General features: G+C 52.3%; 1 protein-coding gene across 1 annotated transcript in view; it reads right to left on the reverse strand.

Annotated features, from left to right (window-relative positions):
* The window catches only part of NPL (N-acetylneuraminate pyruvate lyase), a 137,515-nt gene extending 125,837 nt beyond the window's left edge, over positions 1 to 11,678 (reverse strand). Inside the window, exon 1 of the mRNA XM_085601736.1 lies at positions 11,477 to 11,678. The gene's annotated coding sequence lies outside the window, so the exon portion shown is untranslated. The remainder of the gene's footprint in view (positions 1 to 11,476) is intronic.
* Positions 11,679 to 12,936: the final 1,258 nt, after the last annotated feature.

Genomic DNA, 12,936 nt, shown 5'->3' on the forward strand with positions numbered 1-12,936 from the left:
GGGGTAAAAATATACTTTCTCAGAATGAGAGGTTGAATATAAATACTTTTGTTTCAAGCAATAAATTTGTGTAAACAGTCACAGTTGGTTGCAATAAACAATCCTATTTCCTAAACATAACAATGCATTGAGCTCAATGGTAAATTCAGGTTATTTGTAATAAATTACTTTTCAGATTACTTTTGGAATTCCAGGTCTGGATCCTAGAACCAGCCTGGGGTCAGTATTCAGAATCAAGTGATGAAAGTCGACTTAATAACTGTAATGATTTTTAAATAATATTTAGCTATTTCAAAAGTTAGCACAGAAAACATTCAATGGATCTCTATGGCAAGAAATTCAAATTGCAGGTAGAGTACTTTATCGTTACTTTAGTAATCCAGGACTGGGTGCCTAGACCCAGGACTGGGGTCCTTATCAAATGCAGGTAAGTAATTTCGTTTGCAGAAATGGTACGATTTTAAAAGAATATTTCAAATTTGCAAAAATAGACACTTAGAAGAAATTTCACAGAAAAGCAGACAATTGTTTCCTATGGGAGAAAAATGAGTTAGAAGTAAGTATAGTTGTGAACACTTTTCAGAGTCAGGGCTGGGCACCAAGATCCAGCACTGGGAGCTCACCTAGGAGCAGGTGAGTAAAGTCGTTTTTGTCACTTGGCTGATTTTTGGTGAATTTTTGCAGTTTTGAAAAGTTCACACTTAGAAGATTTTTGAGGAAAAAGCCAGTCAATGTTACCCTATGAGGAAAATGAAGTTAGCGGTTTAAGGGTAAGTACTCGACTGGTAGTGTTGAAATTCCGGGCATGGACTAAGGGGTCCCCCAGTGTCAGGTAGGTACAGTTGGTTCACCCTCAGCGGTTTCAGGACGGCCGGGTGCAGAGAGAGTTGGGCCCAATGTTAACCTATGAGGGATAGGGGGGCCTTGGTTGGTGGCTGCTGTCTGGCAAGCCACGCGGCTGGGGGAGCTGGGCTCCTGGTCACTTACTCAGGGCAAGTGGGGAAGTAGGTTAGTGTAGAGAGGGCACTGCCAGGGCCACTCGGGCGGCTGGGTGCAGGGTGCTTTTGAGCCTTAGGGCGCTCAATGGAAATCAATGGGAATGTTCCGGTTTGGAAAGAGGCTGCAGGCTCGGGGACGAGGATGTTTCAGGTGCCACCACCACTTCGAGAGGTAAGTTGGGTAGTTGTAGGTTAGGTGGGTACCCCGGGATTGGGCACAGGGGGTCGCAGGGCGCCGGGTGCAGGGGTGCCTTTTGACGTCGGGAATCTTACCCTCTGGTTGATCGCGGCTGGGGTGGCACTTGGTTCTGAGGCTGCAGGCTTCTTCCGGGATGTCGAGGGGGCTCCTTGGGTGCCGGACTCTGGGTCACAGTCGCCGTGGGGTCGTCCTCTGGGTCTTTGTCCACTCCGGCACTGGCCAGGCTTGGCTGGTGCAGAGTGTGTTGGGTCCGGGGTCCCGGGCTGGTGCCAGGGATAGCAAGTAGGTTTCTTGAGTAGAGCCTCTACTCGTGGGAGTCCCAGGGGCTTAGAGCTAAAAGGTAGCCAGGTCCTCCGGGGTTGGTGAGGTTGCTGGCCACGTGGGATGCCGCGCTGGTGCAGGTTCGAGAGTCGACAGGCCGGTAGGGCTGGGGCCAAAGCAGTTGGTGTCTTCTTCTCTTTTTAGCAGCTGCAGGGCAGGTCTTTGTTCTTCTTGCTCTTCTTGTCGTTTTTCTATCTGGAATCTGAGGAAGGAAGGTTCAGGGGGCCCCTAAATACTAGATTTAGGGGCGTTACAGGTAGGTGAAGGCCAGGGACCAATGGGTCCTTGTCCTGGGGTGGGTACACCCCCTATCCTGCCTCTCTCCTGTGGGAGGGGGGCAGTAGCCTGATCCTGATTGGGCAGGGCTCCCCATCTTCAAGATGGCGAGAGCCCGGAGATGTGCTTCACCTCGCCTCCCCCACCTGAGGGGTGGGGTGGGCAGGCTGGCACATCCCCTGTCCTTGTATGGGGTTTCCGGCCAAGCTTCCCGCCAGAGTGGGGGGGTTGCAGTGGCCTGGGGAAACTCCAACTGGCGGCATGCCTTTGAAGCTTCCCTTTGCTCATCCTGGGGGAGGAGATTTCTCACCTCACCCAGGATGTGCATTGTTGCAGGCCCGGGAGAGCAGGGGCTCTCCCACCCAGGGGTCCAGCAACGTGTCTGCTGTGTGGCAGCCTGGGCAGCCTCAGAGCAGACGTGGATTGCAAGTTAGCTGTAAGGGGGCATCTTCTAAGATGCCCTCTGGGGTGCTTAGTACATTAAATCCTACACTGGCATCAGTGTGGGTTCAATGTGCTGAGAAGTTTGATACCAAACTTCCCAGGCTTCAGTGTTGCCAATATGGTGCTGTGGAGCTCGTGTTTGACAAGCTCTCAGCACCATGTATTCTTAAATGACAGCACTGCACTTACAGTGCCCAGGAATGGACCTGGGTACTGTAGGGGCACAGGGCTCCTGCTCCTGTGCCCACACCATAGGCGTAATGCACCCAGCTAGAGGGGTGGCTGACATATGCCTTGGCAGTGTAGGTGATGGGCATGGTACACAGTGATGTGTGCCATGTCGACTCTTTGTTTTGTCCTGCACCCAGACACTCAGCCTGCAAGGGCAGTGTGTGTGTGTAAGGGTACAGGGCCTCTGAGGGTGGCACAATGAGTGCTGCAGCCCTTAGAGGCCTTCCCTGGTCACAAGGCCCTGGGTACCATTTACTAGGGGCGGACATGTGGCTAGGGTTTGCCAATTTGGGGTTTGTGTGGTTTAAGGAAGGAACATAGGCCCTGGGCACCCGATTGGCAGGAACCCAGGGTACACTCAATCGAAGTACATTCAGCAATTTAGCAAAAAGTGGGGGCATACCATGCAAGAAAGATGGCACTTTCTCACAGAATTGCTCTCAAAATTGTTCAAATCCTTTCACAGCATTTCACACTGCACCTCACCTCCTTACCGTTTGTGCATGCCATCACCCATGCTCAGACCTTCACTCTGTAAATCAAATACCCACGACTGCCCTGCCACACAATATATTTTCTCTCTCACCGCCCCGAGACTTAAATAACCTCATCTAAATGAGATGGGTCACCTTCCTGAGCATTTTAAATAAAATAAAAAATCTCAAAAGAATGTTTTTCAACTAGAGAGTTGGTGGGGTACCGTTAAACAGAAATGCATTACATCATGTTCTTCATACATTCAGACCCATAACTTCCCTGAATCATCGTAGAATTAAATAGGTCACTGGTGCTCATGCTAGGGAGTATCCAGAGTCTGGAAGGCAGGTCCAAATTGTCAAGGTATGAAACTACTATATGCAGACATTAAGAACCGGCCTCATGAATAGAAACAAAAAGGGATTAACAACAAAAATCTACAATGAAACATTTGTAAAGTCTCCAAACGCTCTTGTTTTGCATTTCTGTTCAAGTAAAGGGGGAAGTAGGGTGTGGCAAGTAAACAAGGAGGGAAAAGGTTGGGTTTATTTCTTTAGTGCAGATCCCGTGCCACACAGAAGTGGCGCAAAATAACTACAATATTCAAACCTACAAAAGTTCGGACCATTCCACTTCTACCCATTAAGAAGGAGAAAAGTGGGGAGGAGCCTAGCGCGCATCCAAGATGGTCGCGTGAGCACAGGGCTCCCCGGACCCTTTCTGCTCCTCGGAATTTATCCTGAGAATATCCTGATGTGGTTTATGGAATCTGGGAGATGAAGACCAGCTGAGCACATATCTCTTTTCAAAAATCAACTCGGACCTGGGAATCCTGAGTTGTCGTCGTCGGAACTTTTGGGACCCACCCGACGGAGGTGACCGGGGTGAAGGTGACCCGTGGGGCCGGGCTGCAATTGAACAACAGCGGCTTCAGCGCGGTGCCAGTTGCCGATCCACCACTTTCGGTTTCGGTTTTGGACTTCAGGAGACCAGCTGGCGGGTGCGCTCGGGGTGGCGAGGTGCTTCCTGGGCCTCTGTACGAGGTTTTCCTCCACCTGCCACTAGAGTGCCTATCGCCTCGGACCCCCTATACCGACATTTTGAGGTCTTCTTGCTGGTGCCCTTACACCTCTTGATTGGAGGTCCCCTTGAGTGACCGTGTTCACATGGGGGGCAAAGGGGGTCCCGAGGGGCGCAAGACCAAGGCCTCCCTCCGCGGGGGAGCGGTCCAGAGCAACAACATGGACCGCTACACCCAGGGCAGAGGGTCCCCTGGCGCTGCTGGCCTCCCCCCGGACGCTGCAGGGGGAGGCACGAACGTCTCTACGGAACTTTCCCTGCAGGACATTATGGGCGCCATTGCTGGCATCAGGGAAACCATCGCCACGCAATACGAGGCCCTGGCCCGTAAGATCGACACCGTCGCGATTGATGTCACCCTGATCCGGGCCGACCTCTCCAAAACTAACGAGAGGGTCCAGGCCCTCGATACACGGACCTCCACCCTCGGTGCGGAGGTGTCGGATCTGCGGGCCGCGCTTGGAGACATCAGGGTGGTCAACGATCATATGGCCGGGCGGCTTGAGGACTTCGAGGGACGGGCCCGACGCAACAACATCCGCGTCATAGGTGTACCGGAGTCCTCCGACGGCCGCCCGGTTGACCTCGTGGTCGAGGAACTTATCCTGCAACAGTTGTCCCCGGCTGGCCTAAGTAAGTTCTTTGCCGTGGAGCGGGCCCATCGAGTTCCGGGCGGTCGGCCACGGCCGGGGGCCCCCCCGAGGCCTATCGTGGCCAAACTATTCCACTACAGGGACCGCGACGCTATTCTGCAGGCCTCACGGACCCACGGCCCGGTTCGTCACGAGAACTCGACCATCAATTTTTACCCGGACTTCACGCAACTGGTCCAGAAACAGCGGATGGGATTCCAAGGGGTGAAGCGTCGTCTCCGCGAGCTGGGCCTAAAGTATTCGATGCTCTACCCTGCAAAACTCCGAGTGGAACATGGGGATCGGACAGCCTTTTTTGACTCTCCTGTGACCGCAAGTGACTGGCTGGACTCGCTGCCGGACGGAGGTGGCCGTCCCGGACCCTCTGCGGGCACCGCAGGTGATGGGTCCCCTTTAGAATGACTTTTGGTCCTTGATTTTGCCGTTTTGCACTGTTCAGTTGGGTCTTACTTCTTTTGTATATTGTGTTTCACCAGGACCTGTGAGGGGGGCGGGCGGGGACGGGTCCCTTTCCTCCTCCGGGGTCTTTTCGTAGAATGGGGTTAGTGGGGCGACAGGCACACTGCAAGTTGGGGGGGTTTTTTGGCCCGCAGGGGTGCAGGGTGGGGGGAGTTGGACTTGGGGTGGGGTTGGGGGGGGGAGGAGGGGTTGTTTTGTTGTGTGTTTTTTGTTTACAGGGCGAGGTATTGATTTTTGTCCACATCTGGGAACTGTGCTGCAGGCTGGGGGACCCTTGATCTATTGGAGGGGATGGGGGGGGACGGGTTGAGGCTTATGTCATGGAACGTCAATGGGTTGGGGGACCGTATCAAGCGGGGTGTAGTGCTGCAATATTTGCGTCGCTTGACTCCTGATGTGGTGTTTCTCCAGGAGACGCATCTGGTTGGTAATGTTTGTCATGCAATGAACAGGGGGGGATATCGCCTCGTAGCCCATTCTGGTTTCACAACTGGTTCCAGGGGGGTGGGCATTCTCCTCCGAACCTCCCTTCCGGTGGAGATCACTAAGATAGTCTCGGATGACAGAGGGCGCTATGTGTGTTTGATTGGGAGGTGGGAGGGGCAGCCCCTTACCCTGGTTTCAGTCTACGTCCCCCCGGGCCTCCAGAACTCCACCTTCACTGACTTGGGTCGAATGCTGCTTGACCTACCGGACAGCCTCCTGCTCATGGGCGGGGACTTTAATTCTGTGGTTTCGGGTGAACTGGATCGTCACCCACCAAGGACCCTCCCCGCTGCCCAGGCATGGCTGGGTGGGATGTTGGAGACCTTCGGCCTGGTGGATAGCTGGAGATTAATGCATCCGACCCAAATGTCAGTTCAACTTTCACTCGGGGGCGCATGGGAGTCTCTCTAGGTTAGACTACTTCCTTATGCCCGCGGCGCAGACTGGTCGGATTAGAGAGGTCAGGCACCTGGCACGGGGTATCTCCGACCATTCTCCGCTGTGGCTTCTTTTTGACACCGGGTCGCGGTCTGCAGGGCGGATCGCTCCCATTAACCCATGGTATCTGCGAGACCCTACGACTCGCGACAGCCTGGTTAAGGCTATGGACCAATACTTCCTTGATAACGAGGGGTCGGTGTCGTCTGCAATGTCCCTGTGGGAAGCCTTTAAAACCGTGATCCGCGGACACGCCCTCTCCCAGATAGTGGTGGCTAAGAGGGTTAAGAGTGAGGCAGTGGTGAGGCTGGAGACTGACATCTCGGGGCTGGAGTCGGCCTTGGAGGCGAATGTCACTCCGGACGGGCTCCATGCCCTTAGCCTGAAACAGTTTGAATATAGGTCCCTGGTCACTGACGCGGCCAAAACTATGTATAGGGAGCAGCAGGGTCGACTGTACGACGCCGGGGACAAGGCGGGAAAGTTGATTGCGTGGCTGGACAAAAAGGAGAGAGAGTGAATCGTGTGGTCCCGGAGTTGCGTGCTGCGGATGGTGTGTGTGTGACTGAGCCGGATGAGATTGTGGAATGTTTCGCCGACCACCTCCGGGCTGTGTACTCCCCAGTGACTGACAGAGATGAGGACGACTCTCGCCTTCTACTGAGGGATATTGCCTTGCCCGGCCTGTCCGTTGAGGACCGTGAGCGGCTGGACGCCCCCTTGTCGGCGGATGAAATAGCGACCGCGATCCGCTCCCTTCGCTCGGGCAAGGCTATGGGTCCCAACGGTCTGCCCATTGAGCTATATAAATTGCGCCCTGATAAGCTTGCGCCCTTCCTCAGTCGCATGTTCCGTGAGTCTCTTGCGGCGGGTTCCCTTCCGGCTGACCAGCGTTTGGCCACGATAGTCGTGATCCCCAAGGAGGGCAAGCCGCGAGACCGCTGTACTTCTTACCGGCCTATTTCACTGCTAAATGCAGAGCCTAAAATCCTGGCGAAAGTCCTTGCCAATCGTTTGTTGAGCGTCGTGTGCGATCTTATTCATCCGGACCAATGCGGCTTCATCCCGCACCGCAACACCGCTCTTAACTTGCGGCGTCTTCATGGCGCCCTGGCCAGGGCGGAGCTCCTCTCCGAACCGGCCGTGCTGGTTTCTTTGGATGCCACGATGGCTTTTGACACCATCGAGTGGCCATTCCTCTGGGCTGTTTTGGCTAAATTTGGCTTTGGGGACGGATTTATTGGCTGGGTGAAGCTTCTTTACACGGGGCCCATGGCTCAGGTGGTGGTGAATGGGCGGGTCTCTCGGCCCTTTGCCCTTGGCAGGGGCACGAGGCAGGGGTGCCCGTTGTCCCCTTTGCTCTTTGCTCTCGCCCTGGAGCCACTCGCTGCTTGGCTCCGCTGGGAGCCCTCGCTTAGAGGGATCCGGTGGGCCCCGGGCTTCGAAGATCGGGTCTCGCTGTATGCGGACGATATTCTCCTGTATCTCGCCTCACCGCGGCAGTCGCTCAACGTCCTCTTTGACGTTCTGACTTCCTTTGGGAACAATTCGGGTCTCACGATCAATTGGTCTAAATCCTGCGTCTATCCTATCTCTGGTGGTCCTCCTCTCCTGCCGCCTCGGCTTCCGATCCAAATATCTCTGAGCGGCTTTAAGTACCTGGGGATATACGTTTCGCTGGACCCGGTGGCTCGCTATGAGCAGAATCTCCTGCGTCCACTCCGGCGATTGCGAGAGGACACGGCCCGGTGGTGCAGGCTGCCCCTGTCCCCGCTGGGTCGGGCCGCGCTGTTCAAAATGATGTCCCTTCCCAGGTTCCTCTATGCACTCCAGAACTCCTTCGACGTTATCCCAGTGGCCTACTTTCGGGAGGTGGAGAGCCTGCAGAGGAGACTGGTGTGGGACGGGCGGGCGCGTATTGCTCTTGCTAAGCTTACTCTCCCCTGGTACGACGGGGGCATCGCGCATCCTGACATTCGCAGGTACTATTGGGCCTCGCAGCTATCGGCCATTAACCATGCCACGTATGCGCCTGGCTTGAATCCGGCGTATGAGATGGACAAGTTCCTGCTTCCCGGCGGGAACTATAACAGGGCACTTTACTCCCGCTCGGCTGGCCGGACCCTTACGGGTCCTACTAAGATTGCGGTGCGGACCTGGAGGGCTGCCACTGCGGCCACGGGCTGGAGTGAGCGACTAACATGTGCTACTCCTTTGTTTGCCTCCGACCGCCTGGGCAGCCTCTGGACTACGAAGGGGTTTGACCAGTGGGATACGATTGGTATCAGCAAAGTGGGAGACCTGTGGCATAAGGGCACGGTTAAGACTTTCGCGGTGCTCCAGGCCGAATACGAGCTTACGGACAGGGAGTTCTTCCGCTATGCCCAGGTTCGACACGCCCTGCTCTCGGTCTTTGGGGAGGGGACCAAGATCCCGGTTTCCTCGCCCCTCGAGGACCGCATACTTGACGGACATGTCCCTGACAGTACTATTTCTTTAACTTATAAAAAACTGATTAATCATCGGGCTGACCTCTTTGTGCGCCTCCGGGAGGCTTGGACGGGGGATGGGGTGGAATTGGACGACGAGGACTGGCAGTCTGCACTGTCGTCCCCCAAGGAGGTCGCCATTCCAGCCCGTCTCCGGTTGGTACAGCTTAAGATTCTTCACCGGGTGTATGTGACGGGTCCTCGCTTGGTCTCGATGGGATTTTCCGACGACGGGCTCTGTAGGCGGGGTTGTGGGCTCAGCGCCACCTTTCTCCATATCCTGTGGGAGTGCCGCGAGGTGGCGGACTACTGGCGCCGGGTCCATACGGTTATGGGACAGGTCACTGGGGTTGTGCTGCTGCCGGAGGTGCGTCGCTGTGTCCTGAATGTGTGGGAGCCCAATGATTACAGCGCGGCTCAGACTCGGTGGGCGGCCCTGGGGAACATGATTGCCAAGAGAGATATAGCGCAGCTTTGGGGCGCCCAACGGCCGCCCACCGTGTCAGTATGGAAGGAGAATATGGACTGGTGTATGTTCAGGGAGAAGACTGTGTATGTGGCCCGTGGTAAGCCGGGGGCATGGGGTAGAATCTGGGGGCAATGGAATGCGTATCGCGGGGGTATCTATACGCCCCCCCTGGTGGACACCGATATCGCCATGTCCCCCTGACCCTTGATGGTTCCTGGCACCTTTTGGAATAACTACATATGGACGTTCATCTCCCTTGACCCCCCCCCCCCCCCCCCCCCCGTCCCCAGCCTCCCGGTACTCCTTCCTTTTGCCGGCTGCTTAATGGTCTGCACTGGAGTTCCCCGGAGGAAGCCTGACCCGCACGGTTTGCCCTTATGCCTCGCCTTTTGTTTTTCTTTTAGTTTTTGTGTCTGTTGGACTTAAGTCTCCTGTTCCTCTAGAACTATCCGGAGCCACTACGGGGCTGCGCCCCGGGACTTGACTGCAGCCTTGATCCATGTATATCTCATTCTGTACCTAGCGGCCGGCCCTGGTGGTTGTAGGCCCGTGCTTGTAACCGAATTATTGTTCAATAAAAATTTAAAAAAAAAAAAAAAAAAAAAAAAAAAAAAAAAAAAATGTTGCAACTTCGAGGAAGGAGGGGCGAGGACTGTCATGTGAATAGTTGTTTAAAAACGTGTTTTAATGTGATTACCCTGTTGGCGTGCTGTTATACCTATAAGTTATTAAAATGTTATAATTATAAAAAAAAAAAAAAGAAGGAGAAAAGTTCTGACCATTTCACTTCTACCCATTAAGAAGCAGATTATATTAATTCATTCTTAAAGCCAGCCACATCACTATGGACCCAACTCCATCTTTTATTTTTAATATAAACACGTGTTATTTTTTGTATTTCTGTCTTTTAGAAGGAAATTGTGATTGGGTTCAATTGTCCCACCCTAAAGGGGACATAACTAGGGTACTTGTACACTAAAATGTTGTTCTACTTTAAAAGTACTGAATAATCAAAATATTTCTCTCCAGTTTGTGAATGATATAACATGAAATGCAAAATAAATTAATAGATGTATTTGATGCACAAGGAGCACTTTTGTTGGTTTTGATATAAACTATATGTGCCACCAATTCTGGTAATGTCACTTCAAGCGATCATCTAAGTCAAAAATCGTGGCTCACACCTCAACCCCTTCCCCCCTTTCGAAATGTAGAAGTTGGCTCCCCTGGCATCCCAGGATGAGTGTTTGTAAATAAAAAAAACTGTTCCACGCCCTTTCAGGGTCTTGTGGGCATGCTAAAACTACAGCAACTGTGTTTGTGGCATTTATTCTCCTGAAGGTTGCAAGGCCCAAATCTGCTGCACCCAGAACCAATTGTTCAAGCCTCACTTGTTGCTTGCAAGTTGTGCAGGACTGTTTATCTCCAAGTGTCCCGTCTGTCTCACTGATGGACTGGCATGCTCCTGGTCGTACCAGGGCTTGGACGCCCAACTCAGTCCTAAAATATCTGTCCTTGACCTAAGTGCAGGGTGACTTGAATTATACGATTCCGCGGCAGCTTCGTTTAAGCAGAATTATGAATTAGCCGACCTTGCCACATAATCCATCATTTACTGCATAATCTGCAGATTTTGACCCCCAAAAATATTTCTAGTTTAAACAGATTAAAGTTACTAAAATATCACTGACCTGTGTTGTCGCGCTACGGAAGGCCCTAAGCAAAAGTTGACTGGTCATCTTTCCGTGGCTTACTACTGTATTTGCAACTTAAACTGGTACTAATGAGATGAAACCTTAGCCCAGACAGTGTTAACGTGAAAAAATGACAGTCATTAAAGTAAAAATATTACAAAAAAATGCCACTTTTGGTGTAGAATGTGGCTTTTTGCCGCATAATTGATTTAACTCTGCCGCATAATTCCAGAGGGACTGGATATGTGTCTGGCTTAATGCTTTACAGCCGGGTTCCTGTCTCAGTGCTGCATTGCCTACTTCCGAAGTCGCCCGCATGGCTGTGAGCTTCAGGTGTAATTCCTTTCGAGCTTCTTGGGCTCAGATTGACTGGCTATTGTTCATTAAAGTCATTTTCTGGATTCTTTGCTTCAAATGACCATTTGCCTGCTTCTGGTTTCTCCTGTCCGCCTCGGGACGAATTTTACTGAACCAGGGCAATACTATACTTTTATTTTACATCTTTATATAGCGCGAACTACTCGACCCGAAGGTATTGGAGCGCTGTACATGAGCACCGTATTTACACATTCAGGCACGGGTAGATCAAGTGATTTGCCCAGAATCACAAGATGTGGACGCGACCTCGAGGCTCGAACCCTTGTTTCCTGCACTACAGTCTGCAGCGCAGCCGACGGACCACATCTTCCTGCTCCTAGGCTCATCCTGAGTTTTGCATTTCTGCTTCCTGTTCAGAGGCTCTGTACCGGATAGTTGGCTCACCTGTCGTCTCAGCGTTGAGCTTCCTGCTCCGGCGTCGCACTGCCTGTTGCGGAGGAGCTTTAGAGAGCAGCCTGACAGCGCACTCCTTCACAGCGAGTACCGGGCCCGCACTGCTGCCGGATCAGCCAGAGGTTGTTGATTGGACGGACGCATACCGGTCTGATGCAGACTTCACTGGAACAGAACCTCACGTGACAAACCCGTGGAAGGTCACGTGGCCTCTTTTCTGTTTTAGCATTCAGTGATTTGTTTTTGCTTCTCTACTGCCATTCGCCTGCACCGACACAACGAGGGAATTTTAAAAGAATCTCCGCGCAATAGCACTGCTTTAATTTGAAAGGGAGGGTTGTGTTGTGATCTGTAGTTAGAATACTCTCCACAGGCGGGCAACTAGAGCAAAATTTCGGGGGGGGCTGAAAAAGATTTCGGGGGGGCTGAAAAAGATTTCGGGGGGCTAAGTCTTCCAGCCATAGGCAGAGTGGCTGTAAGAAGCGGTGAACACACAACAAAAGCCTCATTAACGAGTAAAAGGTCTTTTAAAGACCTGTTAAGTACTCGGGTGCGGCTGCAATCAGACGGACGCCAGCCCGCGAGGCTGTCTCAGCCGGGCTGACGCACATGACGGGGGGGGGGCTGAAGCCCGGTGAGCCCAATGGGTGTTGCGCGCCTGACTCTCCATGTCATGGAATGGAGTGATGCATCGGATGATGCAGATGCATTCCAGGGGGAGAGAGAGCAACGGAAGAAGTGTTGGTGCTGTGTTATGGATCGTACAATACCGTCAATAAATCATTGACTACAAGCCTTCCTGGTGGACTGTTTCATCATTACACGTACCTGCACTTTAATACATTGAATGGGAGAGTACATACATGCCAACCCTCCTGATTCAGGCGGGACACTACCCATTTCAAGGCTAATCTCCCACCTCTGGATTCCTGCATGCAAAAACCTGATTCCTCGGTGCTCTCCAGGCTGCAGGGACTGTTCTTGTGTGACTCGAATTATGCACTGTCACTAACTTGCACCTGCAGGCAAGTGCACACCATTTTTGTCACGCTCTCACTGCCTGCCATAGCGATTTCTCTGTGCTCCTGATAGGTAAGGAAAAAACGTACATTTGCATTTTTGATATCCGATCCTGCAGCTGCACACTTGTAAGACCCATACATGCCAATAGACCTGATGCAAGCCGTAACAGAAGTTTATGGGAGAATACATTCTCCTGATTATTTAAAAAAAATCTCCCACTTTCCTCTTCCAAAATGTTGGCATTTTATTTATTTCATTTTATTTTAAAAGTTTTATATAGCGCTAGCTTGACCCGTAGGTATCAAGAGTGCTTTACATACATACTGTAAAGAAAAACAGACAGAAATTGCATTACAAAGTAGGCAGGCAGTAAGGAAGCAAAAACCAGGGATAGAAAAAATACAGCATGGAAGATAAGGTGGTTAACA

This window comes from Triturus cristatus, chromosome 4_2 (assembly GCF_964204655.1).
Source record: "Triturus cristatus chromosome 4_2, aTriCri1.1, whole genome shotgun sequence".
Classification (NCBI taxonomy): Eukaryota; Metazoa; Chordata; class Amphibia; order Caudata; family Salamandridae; genus Triturus; species Triturus cristatus.